This window comes from Panulirus ornatus, chromosome 6 (genome assembly GCF_036320965.1).
Source record: "Panulirus ornatus isolate Po-2019 chromosome 6, ASM3632096v1, whole genome shotgun sequence".
Lineage (NCBI taxonomy): Eukaryota > Metazoa > Arthropoda > Malacostraca > Decapoda > Palinuridae > Panulirus > Panulirus ornatus.
Window position 1 is genome coordinate 13,665,930 of NC_092229.1, and position 22,388 is coordinate 13,688,317.

The 22,388-nt window shown below is 44.4% G+C and overlaps 1 protein-coding gene across 1 annotated transcript in view; it reads left to right on the forward strand.

Moving 5' to 3' along the window:
- The first annotated feature begins 820 nt into the window (after positions 1-820).
- CD98hc (CD98 heavy chain) overlaps positions 821-22,388 on the forward strand; it is a 49,598-nt gene continuing 28,030 nt past the window's right edge. The window contains exon 1 of the mRNA XM_071662526.1: positions 821-936. The gene's annotated coding sequence lies outside the window, so the exon portion shown is untranslated. The remainder of the gene's footprint in view (positions 937-22,388) is intronic.

The following is a 22,388-nucleotide window of genomic DNA, read 5'->3' on the forward strand; positions in this document are numbered from 1 at the left end:
CCACTTGCTCTTCGTGCACCTTCCGCTGGGTCCACAACACTCTAATCACGTTCTTTTCAATCTAAGTATTTGGTTGTTTACGGATAACTTTCCCTTTCATTGATATGTTAAACGATTTAGAGTGATTCTTTTCTGACATGTCAAGAATCTCTCTCTCTCTCTCTCTCTCTCTCTCTCTCTCTCTCTCTCTCTCTCTCTCTCTCTCTCTCTCTCTCTCTCTCTCTCTCTCTCTCTCTCTCTCTCATACTTATATTAGTTCCCGTGAAAGTGTTATAAATCGCGACCCTCTTGTTCCTTTAGAACGTCGCCTTGCTTCTGTTTCACCACATTTCCTTTACACAATATCTGTGTTCCTTTATCTCAGATCAGTCACTACTTGAGTGGGGGAGATAAAATGGAAATAAAAAGAAAATATCACAGGACGTAACTCAATCTTTAGTAATGCGATAATTTTGGATATAAAGAAATTAGTGATTTAGGACGAAGATTTTAATGTCAGCCGAGAAATTCTTTAATGCAACTCGGCCGGGTTTATAACCTGGGTATTGGCAGCTAAGAACTGTGGTTGGTTGTTTGATTGTCTGGGCTTTTAGGCTTATCAACTGCCAGGGCCATTAAGGTCGTCAACGTAAGTTTATATATATCCAACCAAAAAAAATCTTTAACCCCTTCCTCAGGCAACATGTTAAAGATGATTCTAAGACCACATACACACTGTGCATGTGGGCGTGTTCTAGAACTACATCCAGCTGTGTCCTGAGGAGGTACTTGGGGCGCCAGTTGTCCTTCTGTCGACCAGGTTTTGTGTGTCAGGCAGTCGGACGGACGGGAGTGGGTCGTGGCGTCCCACCTTCCCCATTTGGCAGGTTTCCTGTCCTTGGATCACATTCCCTCTCGCGATCTCACATCCCATTAAATTAGTCAAATTTTCCACCCGTAAGTATTTTCTGTTTCGGAATATAGACGTAAATTGCGTCGTGTTTATGTAGAAATTCCTTCTCGTATCCACATTCGTCAGGGGATTTTTTTTTTAATTAGTTACTCTCCAGGTTTCGTTGGCAACAGAAGTGAAAGATGAATAATGAATTGATATACTGAATCTGTTCGGAGGTTGATAATCATAGGAACAATGCATTATGGCTGTTTCCTTATCCATGGTGTAAATTAAACTTGTACAGACAGACATCTAATCGTACATTGTTGACGTGTATGACTTATATAAGAGCGATGATTATATCACAACGGAATACCCGATATAGACCTGTTGCCTGGTAGTGCTCCCTGGCTGTAGTGAGGCTCTTAGGAACAATAAGGTTCATAAATATGACGGTACGACCTTTGAGTACGACGTTGCGACCCTTGAGAATGACGGTACGACCCTTGAGTATGACGGTGCGACCCATGAGAATGACGGTACGACCCTTGAGTATGACGGTGCGACCCATGAGAATGACGGTACGACCCTTGAGTATGACGGTACGACCCATGAGAATGACGGTACGACCCATGAGTATGACGGTACGACCCTTGAGTATGACGGTACGACCCATGAGAATGACGGTACGACCCTTGAGTATGACGGTACGACCCATGAGAATGACGGTACGACCCATGAGTATGACGGTACGGCCCATGAGAACGACGGTACGACCCTTGAGTATGACGGTACGACCCTTGAGAATGACGGTACGACCCATGAGAGTGATGGTCTGTCCTTTGACCCCAGAATCTTTTCGGGTAAGGTTAGAGGCTACTAAAGTGAAAGATAAAAGTGTAAATTTGCATGTTCGAAATTGTTTGGATTATTGAAAGAAAAAATGTTCTTTCCCTATCACAGTGTTGTCAAGGTCAGATCATGCATTGCTCTCATGCAGTAGTAGTTTCCTTAGCCTGGTGACTGATGTATGAAGCCATATATACCTCCACCGCGACATATTGACGTCCGTCTGTGATGAGACCAGCTCTACATATGTTGTGGTCTGGAGGTGTATTGATGTCGAGGTGTATATATGTCCCTCAGAGCTCTGTGAGCGTAAATGGCCCTGTGGATCCTTAAGAACAGAAATTTTTCAGTAGTTTAAATGTTAGTCAATAAACACGAGACTGTTAACCCGGCAACGAACGTATATTGAAGTCGAGCAGAACCGGCTCATACTGGTCCGGCTGGGCCTGAGGGAGGGGACTGTACCAGGGAGGGGGGCCCCCGGCCTGAGTAACTTCCTTCCAGCTCACTTCGCTTCTTTCCGGAAAACACGATGACCAACTCTGGCCTTCCCCCAAATCTGGGACAGGTCGGCAGGAGGTGGGTCGTGGGTGGCGGGGACAGAAGGGGAGGCGGGGAAATGTCTGTCATTCCTGTCAAATTTCCCCGTCCAGTCGCCTATTTACTCGACTCCCCCAGGGGACAAGATATCGTTCACGTCTGTTACCGTCCAGCAGACAGCCGGGTCCTCTGCGGGGTTGGTGAGGGTTCCCCAGACCTTGGCCCGGGTGCATCTGTTGCTTCCATCCTCCCGCTCCTTGCACTAGCCTCCTCCTCCCGTCCCTTTGCACCAGTAGCATCCTCCTCCCGTCCCTTTGCACTAGTAGCATCCTCCTCCCGTCCCTTTGCACTAGTAGCATCCTCCTCCCGTCCCTTTGCACCAGTAGCCTCCTCCTCCCGTCCCTTTGCACCAGTAGCATCCTCCTCCCGTCCCTTTGCACCAGTAGCATCCTCCTCCCGTCCCTTTACACCAGTAGCATCCTCCTCCCGTCCCTTTGCACCAGTAGCATCCTCCTCCCGTCCCTTTGTACCAGTAGCATCCTCCTCCCGTCCCTTTGCACCAGTCGCATCCTCCTCCCGTCCCTTTGCACCAGTCGCATCCTCCTCCCGTCCCTTTGCACCAGTAGCATCCTCCTCCCGTCCCTTTACACCAGTAGCATCCTCCTCCCGTCCCTTTGCACCAGTCGCATCCTCCTCCCGTCCCTTTGTACCAGTAGCATCCTCCTCCCGTCCCTTTGCACTAGTAGCCTCCTCCTCCCTTTTCTTTGCACCAGTAGCATCCTCCTCCCTTTTCTTTGCACCAGTAGCATCCTCCTCCCGTCCCTTCGCACCAGTAGCATCCTCCTCCCGTCCCTTTGCACCAGTAGCATCCTCCTCCCGTCCCTTTGCACCAGTTGCATCATCCTGCCTCTTGCACCAGCAACAGTGGGTACCGACGCATTCAGATATTTAACTCAAAGTGAATAGCATGGAAGAACCTGATCTCCCGCCCGTCACACGGTTCATTGTACGTAACACTTTGAAAATCCGGGAGGCCACCACAGAAACGGGAACACACTCGGAAAATTCCTACCGAGTGGTCAAGACGGTCCGAATGTCTTGGGTCGACTGGCCCGGACGACCGTGGTTGGAACCCTCGCTTGGTGAACATGTACTGTAAATAAGGCTGACGTATGACTGCGTCAGGATCATGTAGTTAGTACTGAAGACAGACAGTGTTCGTATCTTGTAATGTTAACTCGAGCAGCAAGATCTTCAGTCAGCTCGTTACGTTGATGTTTTATCTTGCGCAGCGAAACTGATTAGAATCTAGATCACGTAGATAGTCTCTCGGGCAATATGATAAAAGCCTTAAACTGTGATCCAGGTTATCGTATGTTAGATTAAGCAGTCGAGCGCCCCAGTGACTCGTGCACCCCATGAGTCGTGCATCCCATGAGTCGTGCACCCAATGAGTCGTGCACCCCATGAGTCGTCCACCCCATGAGTTGTGCATCCCATGAGTCGTGCACCCCATGAGTCGTGCACCCCATGAGTCGTGCTTCCCATGAGTCGTGCACCCCATGAGTCGTGCACCCCATGAGTCGTGCACCCCATGAGTCGTGCTCCCATGAGTCGTGCACCCCATGAGTCGTGCACCCCATGAGTCTTGCACCCCACGAGTCGTGCACCCCATGAGTCGTGCACCCCATGAGTCGTGCACCCCATGAGTCGTGCACCCCATGAGTCGTGCATCTCATGAGTCGTGCACCCCATGGGGACGACTGTACGACCGATGGGTAGGCTGATCCTTAAGGCTCGGGTCGAAAGTCCAGTCCTTATACGCAAGGGGTCGTGTAGTCGTCCTGATTGCAGTAATTGAGGTTAAATCGCTTCTCCCAGTTGCTTCGGCTGGCCAGACGACGTAAATAGCCTGCCGCCTCCAGGCCAGACTCCCCCTCCTCCCTACCCACACACCCCCTACCCAAACCCCACCCACACACCCACTCCCAACCCCGACCCCCACACCCCACCCTCCAAGCCCGCCACATTTTCCTGGTCTGTCTGTGACCTTTTTTACAATAAGCGGACGAAATAAACCCTCTCTAATTCTTGAAACCTCTCAGTATATGACGTCATTCATATAATTCTTATATTTCAAATGACAGAAGACAAACCTCTGAGCCAGGCACGGTAGACTGCAAAGCTAACGACAACAAAGGAAAGAGACGAGAAGTAGGGCAGGACAGTGGCCTTCATGACGTGTAGGACAGAAGCACAGATGTTTCCTTCTTGATAACGATCTCCCTTTCCGCACATTATTCTTCAGTGCTCCCAATACCTTCGCCCCCTCATCCACCCTGTGACTTGCTTCCGCTTCCATTGTTCCATTCGCTGCCATGTACTCTCCCAGATATCTAAAACACTTCACTTCCTCAATTGTTTTCTCCATTTAAAATCACACCCCAGTTAAGTTTTCCCTCAACTCTGCTGAGCCTAATGACCTTGCTTTTATTTACTTTTACTCTCAACTTTCTCCTTCCACACACTCTTCCAAACTCAGTCACCACTTCAGTTTCTCACTCGAATCAGCCATCAGAGTTATGTCTTCAGCAAACAACTCACTTCCCAGGCCCTCTCATCCCCAACAGATTGCAAACTCGCCCCTCTCCCCGAGACTCGCATTTATCTCCCTAACCACCCCATCCATATACAAATTAAACAACCATGGTAACATCACACATCCCCTGCTGCAGCCCATCCTTCATTTGGAACCATTCACTCTCCTCTCTTCCTATTCGTATACATGCTTTCCACCCTTGATCAAAACTTACTGCTCCTAATAGCTTTCCTCCCAAACCATAATTTTCTTAACACCTCCCACAAGGCATTTCTATCACTCGTAACATATGCTTTCTTCAGTGCCATAATTGCCACATACAAATCCATCTGTACCTCAAAGTATTTCTCACGTACATTCTTCAAAGCAAACACCTGATCCACACATGGTCTTCCACTTTTGAAACCACACTGCTCCTCGCCAATCTGGTGCTTTCTACATGCCTTCACCCCTCTCAGTCATTACTCTCCCATACTACGTACCAGATACACTCAGCAAAGTTATACCTCTTTAGTATGAACACTCTCCTTTGTCCGCCCCCTCCCTGCCTTTATACAATGGCATTATGCATGCATTCCGCCAACCCTCAGGCACTTCACCACGATCCATACATACTCTGGAAATCCTAATTAACCCTGTTTCTTAAGAAATTCAACTGCAATACCATCCATTCCAACCGCCTTGTCACATTTCATTTTACATAAGCTTTCACCACTTCTTCTCTCTTCACCAAACCACTCTCCATGACTCTCACTTCACATACACCCCGACCCAAACACTCTACATCTGTCATCATATGAAACACATTCAACAGTTCTTCAAAATACTCACTTCATCTCCTCACTTCATCCCTATCTGTTACCACTTCCCCACTTCTTCATCCCACTATTCACTAGCCATTCTTATCTGCCCACCTCCCACCTTTCACATGCCACATGCATCTCTTGTACATGCCATTACTGCTTCCCTAAATACCCTCCATTTCTAACCCACTTCCCTAGCTTTATTTACCCACACCTGAATACCTCATTTTCCCACCTCAGTCTCACCACTCTCTTCTCATCGATATTCATATTTCTTACTTTGTTCGCTCCAGTCACGGACAAAAATCCACGTCAAGTTCGAGCCTTAATTGAAATATGGAGTGGTTTATGAAAGGGAAAAAAGAAGAGACAAGAAAAGTATTTACTAATTTTGGAAGAAGTGAAAAGCCTCTTTTTCCGAAAAGCCTCTACAAGTCTTCACCCTCGCCTCCACAAGATAGTGATCAGATATCCCATCAGCCGCCTCTCTCAGCAGATTCTCATCCAAAAGTCTCTCTCTTTTACACGCCTATCAATTAATATGTAATCCAGTTAGCCCACTGACGATCTTTCCCAATCCATAGTCTTTTTTCAGCAGACAACTGCACAAGCTGTTCACCATTTCCAATCATAAGGAAGAACACCCCATCATCCCCCCATCTCCCAAATCATACCTTCAAATAGCACATTACTCACCTTCACATATGGATCATCCATCACCAAGACCCGGTCTCTTGCATCAAAACTGTAGACACGCTCACACAGCTGTTGCCAAAACATTTGCCTCTCATTATCTTTCTTCTCATGGCCAGGTTCCTAAGCACCAATAATCACCCATCTCTCGCCATCCACTTTCACTTTTACCCACATCAGTCAAGAGCTCACTTCCTTGCACTCCTTCACAAAATCCAACAACTACTGCTTCAGCAGTAGTGCTACTCCTTCCTAAGCTTTTGTCCATTCACCAACCCCTGACTTTGTTCCCAAGAGATTTTCTGATAATTTTTCCCCTTTACCTTTGAGCTTTGTTTCACTTAGAGCCAGAACATCCAGGTTTCTTTCCTCAAACATACACCTATCTCTTTTCTTCTCATCTAGATTACATCCACACACATTTACACATTATCTTTTTTTATTATTATACTTAATCGCCGTCTCCCGCGTTAGCGAGGTAGCGCAAGGAAACATACGAAAAAATGCCCCAACCCATACACATGTATATACATACACGCCCACACATGCACATATACATACCTGTACATTTCAGCGTATACGTACATATACATACACAGACATATACATATATACGCATGTACATATTCATACTTGCTGCCTTCATCCATTCCCGTTGCCACCCCGCCACACATGAAATAGCATACCCCCCCCCCCCCCCCCACACACACACACACCCGAGGTAGCGCTAGGAAAAGACAAAACTGCCACATTCGTTCACACTCAGTCTCTAGCTGTCATGTGTAATGCACCGAAACCACAGCTCCCTTTCCACATCCAGGCCCCTCAAAACTTTCCATGGTTTACCCCAGACGCTTCACATGCCCTGGTTCAATCCATTAACAGCACGTTCTCCTCGGTATACTACATCGTTCCAATTCACTCTATTCCTTGCACGCCTTTCACCCTCCTGCATGTTCAGGCCCCGATCACACAAAATCGTTTTCACTCCATCTTTCCACCTCCAATTTGGTCTCCCTCTTCTCCTCGTTCCCTCCACCTCCGACACATATATCCTCTTGGTCAATCTTTCCTCACTTATTCTTTCCATGTGCCCAAACCATTTCAAAACACCCTCTTCTGTTCTCTCAACCACGCTCTTTTTATTTCCACACATCTCTCTTACCCTTACGTTACTTACTCGATCAAACCACCTCACACCACACATTGTCCTCAAACATCTCATTTCCAGCACATCCATCCTCCTGCGCACAACTCTATCGAGGATGTAAGGCATGTTTACGTGTAGGAAGAGAGGAAAGTGATTGGTTCTCAGTGAATGTAGGTTTGCGGCAGGGGTGTGTGATGTCTCCATGGTTGTTTAATTTGTTTATGGATGGGGTTGTTAGGGAGGTGAATGCAAGAGTTTTGGAAAGAGGGGCAAGTAGGAAGTCTGTTGGGGATGAGAGAGCTTGGGAAGTGAGTCAGTTGTTGTTCGCTGATGATACAGCGCTGGTGGCTGATTCATGTGAGAAACTGCAGAAGCTGGTGACTGAGTTTGGTAAAGTGTGTGAAAAAAGAAAGTTAAGAGTAAATTTGAATAAGAGCAAGGTTATTAGGTACAGTAGGGTTGAGGGTCAAGTCAATTGGGTGGTGAGTTTGAATGGAGAAAAACTGGAGGAAGTGAAGTGTTTTAGATATCTGGGAGTGGATCTGGCAGCGGATGGAACCATGGAAGCGGAAGTGGATCATAGGGTGGGGGAGGGGGCGAAAATTCTGGGAGCCTTGAAGAATGTGTGGAAGTCGAGAACATTATCTCGGAAAGCAAAAATGGGTATGTTTGAAGGAATAGTGGTTCCAACAATGTTGTATGGTTGCGAGGCGTGGGCTATGGATAGAGTTGTGCGCTGGAGGATGGATATATATATATATATATATATATATATATATATATATATATATATATATATATATATATATATATATATATATAATTTTCAAACTATTCGCCATTTCCCGCATTAGCGAGGTAGCGTTAAGAACAGAGGACTGGGCCCTTGGGGGAATATCCTCACCTGGTCCCCTTCTCTGTTCCTTCTTTTGAAAAAAAAAAAAAAAAATGGAGAGGGGAGGATTTCCAGCCCCCCGCTCCCTCCCCTTTTAGTCGCCTTCTACGACACGCAGGGAATACGTGGGAAGTATTCTTTCTCCCCTATCCCCAGGGATATATATATATATATATAGTTTGAATGGAGAAAAACTGGAGGAAGTGAAGTGTTTAAGATATCTGGGAGTGGATCTGGCAGCGGATGGAACCATGGAAGCGGAAGTGGATCATAGGGTGGGGGAGGGGGCGAAAATTCTGGGGGCCTTGAAGAATGTGTGGAAGTCGAGAACATTATCTCGGAAAGCAAAAATGGGTATGTTTGAAGGAATAGTGGTTCCAACAATGTTGTATGGTTGCGAGGCGTGGGCTATGGATAGAGTTGTGCGCAGGAGGATGGATGTGCTGGAAATGAGATGTTTGAGGACAATGTGTGGTGTGAGGTGGTTTGATCGAGTGAGTAACGTAAGGGTAAGAGAGAAGTGTGGAAATAAAAAGAGCGTGGTTGAGAGAGCAGAAGAGGGTGTTTTGAAGTGGTTTGGGCACATGGAGAGGATGAGTGAGGAAAGATTGACCAAGAGGATATATGTGTCGGAGGTGGAGGGAGCAAGGAGAAGAGGGAGACCAAATTGGAGGTGGAAAGATGGAGTGAAAAAGATTTTGTGTGATCGGGGCCTCAACATGCAGGAGGGTGAAAGGAGGGCAAGGAATAGAGTGAATTGGAGCGATGTGGTATACCGGGGTTGACGTGCTGTCAGTGGATTGAATCAAGGCATGTGAAGCGTCTGGGGTAAGCTATGGAAAGCTGTGTAGGTATGTATATTTGCGTGTGTGGACGTATGTATATACATGTGTATTGGGGGGGTTGGCCCATTTCTTTCGTCTGTTTCCTTGCGCTACCTCGCAAGCGCGGGAGACAGCGACAAAGTATAAAAAAAAAAAAAAAAAATATATATATATATATATATATATATATATATATATATATATATATATATATATATATCAAACAAAGACTGGGTAATGAGTGGAAACATTTCTCCTACAATAAACAAATCTTACACGTCAACTTTACCATTACTCTTGAAACCCAGTATCCGGTCTGGGGGCGACAGGACTAACGACGGTTCCTGTGGTACTTCTTGACAATGACGTCACAGGTAGAAGGTCCGGTGTTCCCTGAACTTCCTCATAACGCATGACATGTGATTTGTATAAGTAACACTGAAACGAAACGGGAAATGACAGGATTGGGTTAACGTATTTGTAGGCTACCAGGACAGATCTTTATGTATAAACATATCCACTGTGTAGGTTCCGTATCTATATATAACGATAATACTTTCTGTATGATACCTTAATACTATGATTCTTTGTTGCTTGATACAATTACATTTTTTTTTTTGTTTTGTACATAATCATAAACAAAATAATGAGCATAGTGACAATGTAGTCATTAGGACTTGGTTCATTATCTGGCACCTTCTATGTAAAGTTCGATCGTTGTTGTTTTCAATCTCCTTTGAATTAAACTATGTCAGAGGGATACAAGAGGGAAGCATAAGTCTGGATATGAAAACCGAGAGCAAAGGGAAGGATGGAAGAAGCTCTACAACAGGTGACGGAGTTCTCTAGTTAAGTTCACGAGAAAAGTTATGAGGAGTAAGAGAGAGGATGTTGTCATCAGCCTAGTAGGACCATCATACCTGCACAGCTGCAGATCACGTCGACCCAGGTGTTGCTGTGGCTTGTGACCGAAGGTCAGTCAAGCGAAGGAAGAAGCGAGAGTCAGCCAGTCATTCAGGCTGCCCCAGGTGTGGCAGTAACGGCTTCGAGCAGCTGATGTCGTGTTAACAGTAACAAGAGACAGTAAATAAAACGTGAGATTTTGGTCTTGCGTATATATATATAGAAGTGATTCAGCTGAATAGGAGATCACTGCAGATCTTATATATTATTATAGATAATTTGATACAAAGAGAAGGCATACAACCAAAACAAAAACAATTCATGCAAATTCAGGCAAATGAGGAAACTGTGTAGAGAGACTGGTTTGTTATTTTCCCTTAACTTATAAGGTGCCTCGGTGACCATGCAAGCTTATCGTGTCAGTAGCAGTGACTATACTGTTCAAATCAATTTAAAAAGTTTTTTAATGACCGGTAAGAAGCAGTAACCAGAATTCCTTCACATGAGCAGTCTTGGTGTACTGTCCATGTTTTTTCCAGTGTCAGTCGTCCTCTAGAACTAACACGAGACTGAAGAAGACGGAAGAAACATCATGTAAATAATATCAGATCGTAGCCCTAATGAGAACAGTTGTTATAAAAAGATTCCCCGCTGAACGATGACTAGCCAGCCCACCATGGTGACACTGAGGTGCACGCCTGCCCAACAATGATACTGCCTTGGGTGCAATGAACTTCAGCAGAGTTTGATCCGTTTCTCGCGTAACTCATGAAAAGGCGTAGAAATTCAAGAGGAGGCGGGAAAGTATTTCACCTTTCGTCATCTATATGCGATGAATTTATGGACATACTGGGATCCAAAGCAATGTATGTCGCCGATACTATCTGAATCAAGAATGCAAAGGAATTGGAATCATTATATTGATTCTGCTTCTGGCATGAATTACACTGATCAGTTCACAGTAGTGGATCGCTATAAAGTCGGTGATGGAAATGTGGCCAAGCGATTTATTCAGTTCACTCCTATTTGAACATGATGGAAAATACTTATCTGATCTTTCTCTGGATACTCTCATATTCCATGGCACTGATATGGCAAGCTATGATAACGCTAGTAATGTGAGTGGCAGTTATTCAGGGGTACAAGCTACGTGGGTTTCGTGAGGTTAACAATATGGCTGAATGGGTTCCAAGTGCTGCCCATAGCCTGAATTTGATTGAATCAGCTGCTGTGGAGTGTTGCACTGCAGCAGTCAGCCTTTTTATTTTATTGAAGTTTGCAGTCACTCTATACCCTCTTCTCAGCCCTATCCCAGACATGGTCTAGACTGGCAGAGAATACGAAGAAAAAATACCTATAGTAGCAAGCGTATCAGAAACAAGATGGTCAGCAGGGAGCTATGCCACCGAAACCATTGATGTGAACTGTTCTGGAATTCGTCAGACCCTGATTAACAGAACTGAAAATGACTGACAACCCCCAGTTGATCAATTCGAGACAGCGTTGATGTGTGTCATTCGTAATGATAAACTCTAAATGACAATCTCTGCAGTTCTACAGTAGGCTGCCATTAAGTTATACTGTCATGAATCTGTTTAGTGATATTATGGGACACTTTTGTGATAGCCGCGATAATTTTGCATGTGTTTTAGGCTAAGGCAAAGGATCTCACGCCATTCAACTACGAGTTGACTTCACACGCAAACGACTGAGAAAACTACTTTTTTTTTTTTTTCATTGGAGTTGACATGGATGATGTTGTCTCGGATTTGAACGACAGTGATAGATTCTGCACACAGTCCTTTCCCATCATGGGTTAAACTTATTGTTGAGATGGGCAGACGAAGAGTAGTTAATACCCCATTGAAAAAAGTTTAGTTTTTCCTACCTTAGAGCTGAATTCACAGATGAATTTCTGTTGTTCTCTAGTATGAGACGAGAAATTTGTAGCAGAAATTATTAATGAGGGACAAGTTGGTGATAAGTTTTCTAAATGCCATCATTGCTTTTGGAATATATGTCGCCGTCTGAGGCACGAGCTGTGAAGGGGAACGTTCGTGTACAAAGTTTGAAAAATTGAGAACTATCTTCGGTCGACCATGGAATAGAATAGACTGTCTGTACTTGCGTAACTCTAAACTGGGGAAAGCTTTATGCGAAAAGTGAAATTTGAATATGTAATCTGTCGTTTGGCTGAAAAGAAAAAGCCGCAATGTTAATGTTTAATTTACATATACTCAAGACACTACCTGCAAGTTGTTTAATGACGAAAGATTTCATGAAATAAACCTGCAGTTGTATATTTACCTCAACATCTGTACATGTACCCTGATAATATAAAGCCGTTATGTAAAGTCATTCAGTCAAATCAAATTATTAGACTTAATTCAGCAACTGCGCACTCATATTTTCGACTCAACTTTGAATCCTTAGTACCCTGGGTCCCTCAGACGTTTTCCGTAGGCCCGTGGCAGTGACAAAAACTGTGACATGTCCTTGGTACATGCAGCACTGGTAAGCAGCACTTCCCCAGACGGAGATATAGTCCAGGGTCGCTATTTCACGCCAACAACAGCAGCCCGACTCAGGAGGACAGTGAGGAACGTTTTGAGTACAGTGACAGTGGAAGGTTTAAATTCTTTGGCTCGTGGCGCTTGTGTGGAGTCTGTGCACTAGCAAGAAACCAACTCGGTTGATACTCCACTGACCCCATTGTGGAAGGCTGTATTACACCCACGTTGACGAAGTATTCTTGTTCTACAAGCGCGCGCGCGCGGATTTCCGTGGAGTATTGATTGATGTTACTGGCCATAGTCACGATGGGGTAGCCCGGGGTCAGAACCGCATGGGTTCGAATCCTGGGCGTGGCAGATGGCCTACTCCCCGTCGATGCTTGTCGATAAGTAGCTTATGCTGGAGTGTGTGTGTGTGTGTGTGTGTACATCCATAAGAGTCAAGACATGATACATATATACAAGGTTAAGACACGGTGCAACACGAACGTCAAACTCGCTTCCTGTCACTCACAAAGGGTTGTTACACACACACACACACACACACACAGCTGCGTACTCAGAAGTTTAATCAAGCTGTTAAATGAAGACAATTATAACGGATCATCTGATCATTTGCTTCGTATTTGCATGGTATCTACCGGAAACTGAGAGCTTTATTATATATTTTCCATGATTGATTCAAGGATAGAAGTCTTTGGATATGTTATATTTCTATTTTGAAAGAAAAAGATTTTTTATGGGCTGAAAATTACCCTGGATTTTTGATGGTTTTCTCAGAAAAATAGATTTCCTTCAAATCCTTATTATTAGGATTACTTTTCACGATGAATACAAATCTGGGGTTAGAATTTCGATAGGTCGTCTTTATGACCTTTAATTAATCTTGTAAATGAAGACAATTATATAAAGTATCGTTCGTCAGCACACTCTGCTCCTTCAAAAGATGGGACCCCATGAGTGTAGAACTCCCTCTCTCCACGAACAGTATAATAAGTCAGTGCAAGGTCATCACACCCACACCCACACACACACACACACACACACACCTCTTTTCCTATTGTCTACAGAGGTGAGGAGTGGAATTCCCCCCAAACCTCCCTCTCCCCCGATAGGTAAAACCAGAACCTTCCTCGCCACTCGCGCCTCCCTCACAACCTGGCAGCCACATTTCTCTTCGTCTTCCCGTCCCACCTTCCACGGGTATCTCCCTGGGCGGCCCTTTATAAAATATTTTCCTCCAGACTCGTTGCTCTCCTGCCGCTTCACTCGACCATTCATCTCTACAGTATTCTCTATATTCGTCATATTCCTGACGTCATTCGTTCGATTTGCGTTCTCATAGTCATGTTACCAATCTCCGTCAAATTTTATCATTAGCATTATATCGAGGATCGCGCGAGTTGCTCTTGTGGAGGATACGCCTGACACCAACACTGGACTTCCCACCGTCTTATTGCAGCGATCAATCGCATTACATCCTACGCAGCTCGCCTCAGACGATTTCAGAAAATTTCAGTTCTCGTTCCATCCTCTGGTTTTCCTCCACTTATCCTCCAGTTTTCTCTCCTCCTTCTAACACTTTAACAAAGGAACGTAAAGAGAAACAGACCACTGTGTCCTCCGCCTTATTATTTGTTCGGTTTCCTCTTCTTTACCCCTGATGCTCCTGTTGCTGCTGCTGGGTTTACGCTCATTTTAACTAAATCCTCTCCCAATCTGCCTCAAACACTGCTGCACCATCCCACACACCTCCCTCTGTGTCTCAGGCGTAATTGCGACACCGCCTGCGAGAACAAGTCACCCACCCACTTGTTAACATTTCACTCAGCCAGTATCCCCCGTGGACACGAGACTTGGCCTAACTCTGACCTTCGGTGAGGTGCAATCTAATCTGCCGCCTCCCGTGTCCTCCCCAGTGCTGTTGCCCTAGCCGTCCCTCCCACGTCCTGCTTGTCCTGTCTCTCTCTCTCTCTCTCCACTCCTTCCCATAATGCTATTTATGCAGGAGGGTATATGGACTCTCCATCACAATATATTATGTAATGTTTCTTGCCTGCCACCCACACAGCTAAACTGTGTATAACAACCTCCGTGATCCGTTCCCTGTGCCTCCTCTATGCCACCTTCCAGTTGTCTTTGGCACATATTCTGCCCAGGTTATATTCCTCGGTGTTGATGACAGATCTTTTCACACTTCCTCTTGCGGTTACTGAGAACCTAACGCGCACTTCCTGCCAGCACCTGCCTTCACAGAGGCAGGCATTATTATTATTATTGTTATTATTATTATTATCATTAATATTATTATTATCATTATTATTATTACTAGTAGTAGTAGTAGTAGTAGTAGTATAGCTAATAATACCAATAATTAAGCTTATCATTATTATTATTATTATTATTATTATCATTATTATTATTATTATTATCATTATTATTATCATTATCATGTTAATATTTCCACGTTAATTTTCTGAGAACCTTTTTATTTCATATTCGTTTATAAGTCCCATTGTCGACAACTTGGGACTAGTATATACCGTCACTGTCCAACACCTGACACCAGTACTTGTACAACTGCAACAAGTGTTGTCTTACCCCTGTAGTTTCGGGGACGGCAGGCGACACTGGTACCGACTCTAGGAAGTGTAAATACGGGCCTCTCCTGGGGAAACTATGAGCGAGCGCTTGAGGAAGAGTTGGAGAATAGTGACTCAGCTCTTGGTTGAGGGCTGGGCTCAGGTATTGAAGGAATGGCTCCTACCAAGACCCGTGAAAGTTGAAGGTATACGCTATGACCACACTTTCATGTGTGACTCTCTTGCCAGTGAGAGGGAGGGCTCAGGTGATGATGTATTGGCCCCCCCCAATACCCCCAGCTAACTCCAGGATCATCCCGTCCCTTACCCTTGGAGTAATCCGGTAGGTAGTAGGTTGTTGGCAACAGCCGCCCAGGGTTGTACTACCGTCCTGACTGAGGAGCGATAAAGTTGTGCCCGGAACCATCTTACACCCTCCATGTCTGGACTGCTGGTCTTACTTTCTGTATAATCAAAGCGGGCCTACCGGGCTAGTCCTGCCATCTTCTTACAGGCGTCATACACCTACTCAAGCCTCATTCTCTTTCCAGATAAGTTCTCGTGTGATCTGTCTGCACGGTCGTTTTTTTTTTCTTTTTTTTTTAGATAAGATCATGATGGCTCCTTAAGTCTCCATCATCATGGGGTGCTAATCCCCGCCTGACTCTACTGCCGATAAGAGGAAAAGTTCAGACAGTAGTAATACCGGCCCCTCTCACGACCTTTCCCTCTCCGACAAGCCTGACTCTTTTCCTATTCCCTATACCAACATTCGTGGCCTCGCTCGGAACCTCTTCTGTTGACCACCATCTGTTTAGTACCTCACCTGATATCTTACTTCTCTCTGAGACACAGTTGTCTAATGATGTTCTCACTAGCCCCTTTCTCGTATCCAACTATAACCTCCATTCGCGACTCCGGTTCAAAGGTGGTGTTTGTTTTTATACCAACATCAACACACCTGTTGCACGTCTCGAGGACCCAGAGTCCCCAAACTTTGATGTTATGTGGCTCAAGGTCTGTCTCCCAGCTACCACGCTTTTTCTTTCTTTCACCTCCCGCCCCACTAATTTCCTTTCTTTCACCTACCGTTCTACTAATTCAACTTTTTTTTCTTCTTCATATCTGTCTTCATATCTATCTTCTTCATATCTATCTTCATATCCATCTAAACCCGTGGCATGAGGCCATGACATCCTTTCACCCACAAGCCGAGATCCTCTTCTACCTCGGGGATTTCAACATTTACCATAGGGAATGGTTGAATTCCTCCCATGCGGATGGTGGGTGGATTAAAACTCCTCACGTTCTCGTTTTCGATTATCATGATCTCTCACCTCCGTTATACCTGACCGCTGTGACTACACTCCTGATATTCTGGATCTGTTTTTCCACCTCTAATCCTTCGCGCTGTAGCTACACAATCTCGACCCAAATTGGTTCATCTGACCAAACTCTCACAAATGTATCTATTTAAACTGCACCTGCCCCCTCCAGCAGCCTCTTCTAAAAGTACATATTGACACTTGATCAAACCTGACTGAAATAACTCAAGAAAATTCTTTTCTGACTCTTCGTGTAAATTACTGTCTTTTATGTGGTGATGCTTTTGTCTCCGCCAAACGCGTAACAGAGGTTATTGTTGCGGGAGTGTATACATCTATCCCTTCTTCCTCCAAGACGACCTCTTCTTCCAATCCTTAGTTCAACCATTCCTGTTCTGCGGCCATTCAGGCAAGGGATCAGGCATATCGGACGCGGAAAAAAATTCTCCTTCCTCCGACTCTCATTCCGCTTTTATCACTGCCCCGTAATCAGTGTAAGTAGGTTATCCGTGAGGCAAAGTGTGATAACTTCTCCTCGTCATCCACTAATAGATCTTCTGATCTTTAGCTAAGAACATCGCTAACACCTTCTGTCACTCTACCTTCCCTTCACCTTTCCGTTCTGACGGTACCATAGCTGTCTCTCTCGTAGACAAAGCAACTCTAGTTCTCATTTCTCCCTTTTAACTCTTCTTCGTACGAGGTAGAGTCAACATTCCTTCACCCCCTGATGCTCCTCCTACTAATCCTATGCCCCCTCCTGTGATCTCTTTTTGGAATATCCGAAAAGCGCTTCTCTCTCTGGACACAAGCAAGGCTTATGGTCCTGATGGCATCCATCCCCGTGTACTGAAAGAATATGCATCTGAACTTGCATCTGTACTTGCTCGTCTGTTCCGTTTCTCTTTAAAATCCAAAACTTTTCCTTCTTCTTGAAAGCATGCATTGATGCATTCCATCCCTAAGAAGAGTGACCGTTCTAAACCCTTGTAACTACCGTCCCATTGCTTTGACGTGTACAGTTTCCAAAGTCTTTGAATCCCTTCAACTCCCTTAGCCTCAGACATCTTGAATATGACAGTTTTCTCTCTGATCACCGGTATGGCTTCCGTAAGGCGAGATCCATTGGTGATATTCTTTTCCATCTTGCTAATGTCAGGTCATCATCCCTGAAAGTTTCTGGGGAGTCCTGTGTAGTTGCCTTAGATATATCTAAAGCTTTGGACAGGGTGTGGCATCGGAGTCTCATCCTAAGCTCCTCTAGTATGGCTTCCCTCCCTCACTTTACCTCATATCTAGCTTCCTCTCTGGCCGATCTATCTCCAGAGAGGAAGATGGATCAGTCATCCTCCTTTCTCCATCAATACTGGTGTGTCCCTCAAGGTTCTATCTTGTCTCCTGCACCTTTTTCTCCTTTTTGTCCACGATTTCCTCTCTTCCATGAATAAGAAAATCCATTCATACGCTGATGACTCAACACTGCACTCCTCAACATCCCTCAATTCTTTCTGCTTCTTCTCTCACTCGATCTACATCTCGTCTTAACACAGCTTCAATAAACTCAGACGTGGACATAATATCTCAGTGGAGTAGACGATATCTAGATAAGTTTAATGTCCCCAAGACGTAGTTTCTGCGCACCTCTCTAAGAAAATTCCTCACAACTTTTATCTCTCTTTCCACGGTTTTGTAATTCCACTTCTTAACTCAGTTAACAAACCTGGTATTACTGTAACATCTCTGTCTTAGAAACTCCATATTGCAGAAACAGGTGAGTCTGCCTCTTAAGAATTTGGGAGTCCCGTTTAGATGTGGAATTTTCTTTACTCTTACCAGTTGCTCCGTTTATACAAAGGATTGATCCGTCCTTGTATGGAGTACTGCGCTCACATCCGAGATTGTTCTAGCTCTGCATCCTGATTTGACGGAGATGAGTAGAAAGCGTTTTGTCTTATCACTTCTCCAAGCTTAACTTCAAAACTTAACCCACTTGTCCTGCGCCGTATTGATGGTTGACTTTCCCTCTTCTATAAGTATTTCTCTGGTTTTTGCTCTCGAGACCTGGCTGTTCGTGTACCCCCACCACTAGCTAGACTACGCAATACTCGGCAAGCTGCTGTGTCACGAGATTACTGTGCGGCAGTTGGTAACTCAAGGGTGGGCCGATTTGATAAATGCTTCCCCACACTTCGAAGCTTTGGAATTCTCTACCCTCTCATGTATTTCTCAATAACTATGGCCTGGCATATTTTAAGTTTTTTTTTTTCACTTCCTCCAAACTTTTTAAATATTTTCCTTTGTTTTTTTCCCCTTTTATTAACCTCTGTATATTGCAAAAAGGCCCGGCCTTGAGGTGGACTTTTGTCCGTGACTGGAGCCTTCACTGTATATGAAAAATAATGATGGCTACGTCATCAGCATATGCTGATGGTGTCTCTTTATCCCCTTTCTCGGATATATATATATATATATATATATATATATATATATATATATATATATATATATATATATATATATATATATATATATTTCTTTCAAACTATTCGCCATTTCCCGCATTAGCAAGGTAGCGTTAAGAACAGAGGACTGGGCCTCTGAGGGAATATCCTCACCTGGCCCCCTTCTCTGTTCCTTCTTTTGGAAAATTAAAAAAAAAAAAAACAAGAGGGGAGGATTTCCAGCCCCACGCTCCCTCACCTTTTAGTCGCCTTCTACGACACGCAGGGAATACGTGGGAAGTATTCTTTCTCCCCTATCCCCAGGGATAATATATATATATATATATATATATATATATATATATATATATATATATATATATATATATATATATATATATATATACTGAATGAAAGAGGTGACAGCATTCCTCCCTGTCTGACTCCGTATTCTTGCCACTACATTCACACCGTCGATATAATACTTGTTATTACCCATATCATATTTGCCCCAGGACTAGCTTCTCTGAAAGAGCCCTAGTGTTACCCAGGGCCTCTATAAAAGGCCCTGGCGGCCCAGGACTGCGTTACTTCCGGGAGGGTAGGGTAATGTAAACTGACTAGGAAAAATAAGTTCATTGGGAAGATTGAACTCCCAGTCATATATCTTCGCCAAATGGTGACTTTTCACTCGCAGTGTAGCTTCGAAAAACCTTACCTTATTGCTTTTCTGTCGCAACATTGCGTACCACCTTTAATGAGGCATCTGAACGAGACCTCAGATCATGAAAAAAAAAAAAAAATGGGTGAGTGAATCCAGATGTATGTGGGACTCGGGCAAGGGCGTGTTTGGGCGATGGCTGTTTATGGATGGGGTGGTGAGGGAGGTGAATGCAAGGTTCTTGGAGGGATGGGCGGTTCTGCAGTGTGTTGGGGATGGAGAGAATAAGGAGAGGAGCCAAGTGATGTTCGCAGCTCTAACCTGGTGGCAAGTTCGAGTGAGAGACTGCAGAAGCTGATTTCTGTGTTTGGGAAAGAAAGGAGAAAGTTGATAGTTAATGTGAATAAAAGTAAAGTTATGTCTGGCAGTGGAGAGAAACATATTGGACGGAGTGAGTTTGAATGGAGGGAACCTCGACGAAGTTGGGTATTTTACATAACTGGAACTATAGGAGTGGATATGGCGGTATATGGAACCATGGGAGCTGAAGTATACCACTCTGCAAAGGCAAAGATAGGCTACGGGTGAGTTTGATGGTACAGTGGTCCCGACGGTGTTGTATGGATGTGAGACGCGGGCCTTAGGTAAATCAAAGTACGAAAGAGGGTGGAAATGATATGTACAGAGCATCAGATTGGGGAAGAGCAGTGTGGTTTCAAAAGTGGTAGAGGATGTGTGGATCAGGTGTTTGCTTTGAAGAATGTATGTGAGAAATACTTAGAAAAGCAAATGGATTTGTATGTAGCATTTATGGATCTGGAGAAGGCATATGATAAGAGTTGATAGAGATGCTCTGTGGAAGGTATTAAGAATATATGGTGTGGGAGGCAAGTTGTTAGAAGCAGTGAAAAGTTTTTATCGAGGATGTAAGGCATGTTTACGTGTAGGAAGAGAGGAAAGTGATTGGTTCTCAGTGAATGTAGGTTTGCGGCAGGGGTGTGTGATGTCTCCATGGTTGTTTAATTTGTTTATGGATGGGGTTGTTAGGGAGGTGAATGCAAGAGTTTTGGAAAGAGGGGCAAGTATGAAGTCTGTTGGGAATCAGAGAGCTTGGAAGTGAGGCAGTTGCTGTTCGCTGATGATACAGCGCTGGTGGCTGATTCATGTGAGAAACTGCAGAAGCTGGTGACTGAGTTTGGTAAAGTGTGTGAAAGAAGAAAGTTAAGAGTAAATGTGAATAAGAGCAAGGTTATTAGGTACAGTAGGGTTGAGGGTCAATTTAATTGGGAGGTGAGTGTGAATGGAGAAAAACTGGAGGAAGTGAAGTGTTTTAGATATCTGGGAGTGGATCTGGCAGCGGATGGAACCATGGAAGCGGAAGTGGATCATAGGGTGGGGGAGGGGGCGAAAATTCTGGGAGCCTTGAAGAATGTGTGGAAGTCGAGAACATTATCTCGGAAAGCAAAAATGGGTATGTTTGAAGGAATAGTGGTTCCAACAATGTTGTATGGTTGCGAGGCGTGGACTATGGATAGAGTTGTGCGCAGGAGGATGGATGTGCTGGAAATGAGATGTTTGAGGACAATATGTGGTGAGGTGGTTTGATCGAGTAAGTAACGTAAGGGTAAGAGAGATGTGTGGAAATAAAAAGAGCGTGGTTGAGAGAGCAGAAGAGGGTGTTTTGAAATGGTTTGGTCACATGGAGAGAATGAGTGAGGAAAGATTGACCAAGAGGATATATGTGTCGGAGGTGGAGGGAGCAAGGAGAAGAGGGAGACCAAATTGGAGGTGGAAAGATGGAGTGAAAAAGATTTTGTGTGATCGGGGCCTGAACATGCAGGAGGGTGAAAGGAGGGCAAAGAATAGAGTGAATTGGAGCGATGTGGTATACCGGGGTTGACGTGCTGTCGGTGGATTGAATCAAGGCATGTGTATGGGGGTGGGTTGGCCCATTTCTTTCGTCTGTTTCCTTGCGCTACCTCGCAAACGCGGGAGACAGCGACAAAGCAAAAAAAAAAAAAAAATATATATGAGGTCAATATGTCGTGTGAGGAGGGGTGATCGAATAAGAAATGGGAGGGCAAGGGAATGGTATAGCATCCACTGGCAGGAAAAAGAGTATGAATGAGAGAAATCAAGAGGCTTTGTTGAAATAATTTGGAAAAGTGGGGAGCAAGAGTGAGTAATGGATGACTATGATGGTGTACAAGCTGGAAGTGGAGGTGACAAGGAGAAAGGATAATACACCTACCCGAAGTTGATCTAACATAATCAATATAATCCAACCTAACCATTAAGGCTAAGAAAAACGTAGGAGAGGGATGCTTTTTCAGGATATCCCTATTTCCCAATATCAACTACGATTTTTTTTTTTTATCCTACAGGGGTAAATGAGGAGAGAAGATACCTCTGAAATTTTCTTCGACTGTGATGCAATGCTCACTCACTCGCCCATCAGCACATATGTTCGGTCTCCCTTGACTTGGCTTCAAGGTGGCACTTTAGATTTTACAAACTTATCTCCTCTTTTCATTTTCTATAAAATCAATAGACTTATCCTGAGGTACTAATGGTTTCAGATCTTAAATCATTGAAATGGCGCCAGCTCGAGGACATTCCTTTTTCGTGGGATTTGCCCAAGTGCAACTGAGCTGTGAAGGGATTGTGGGGCTCTAATCATTAAGTATATAGATATCAAAGTAAAGCCAAATGATTATGATGTATTTATATTATGAA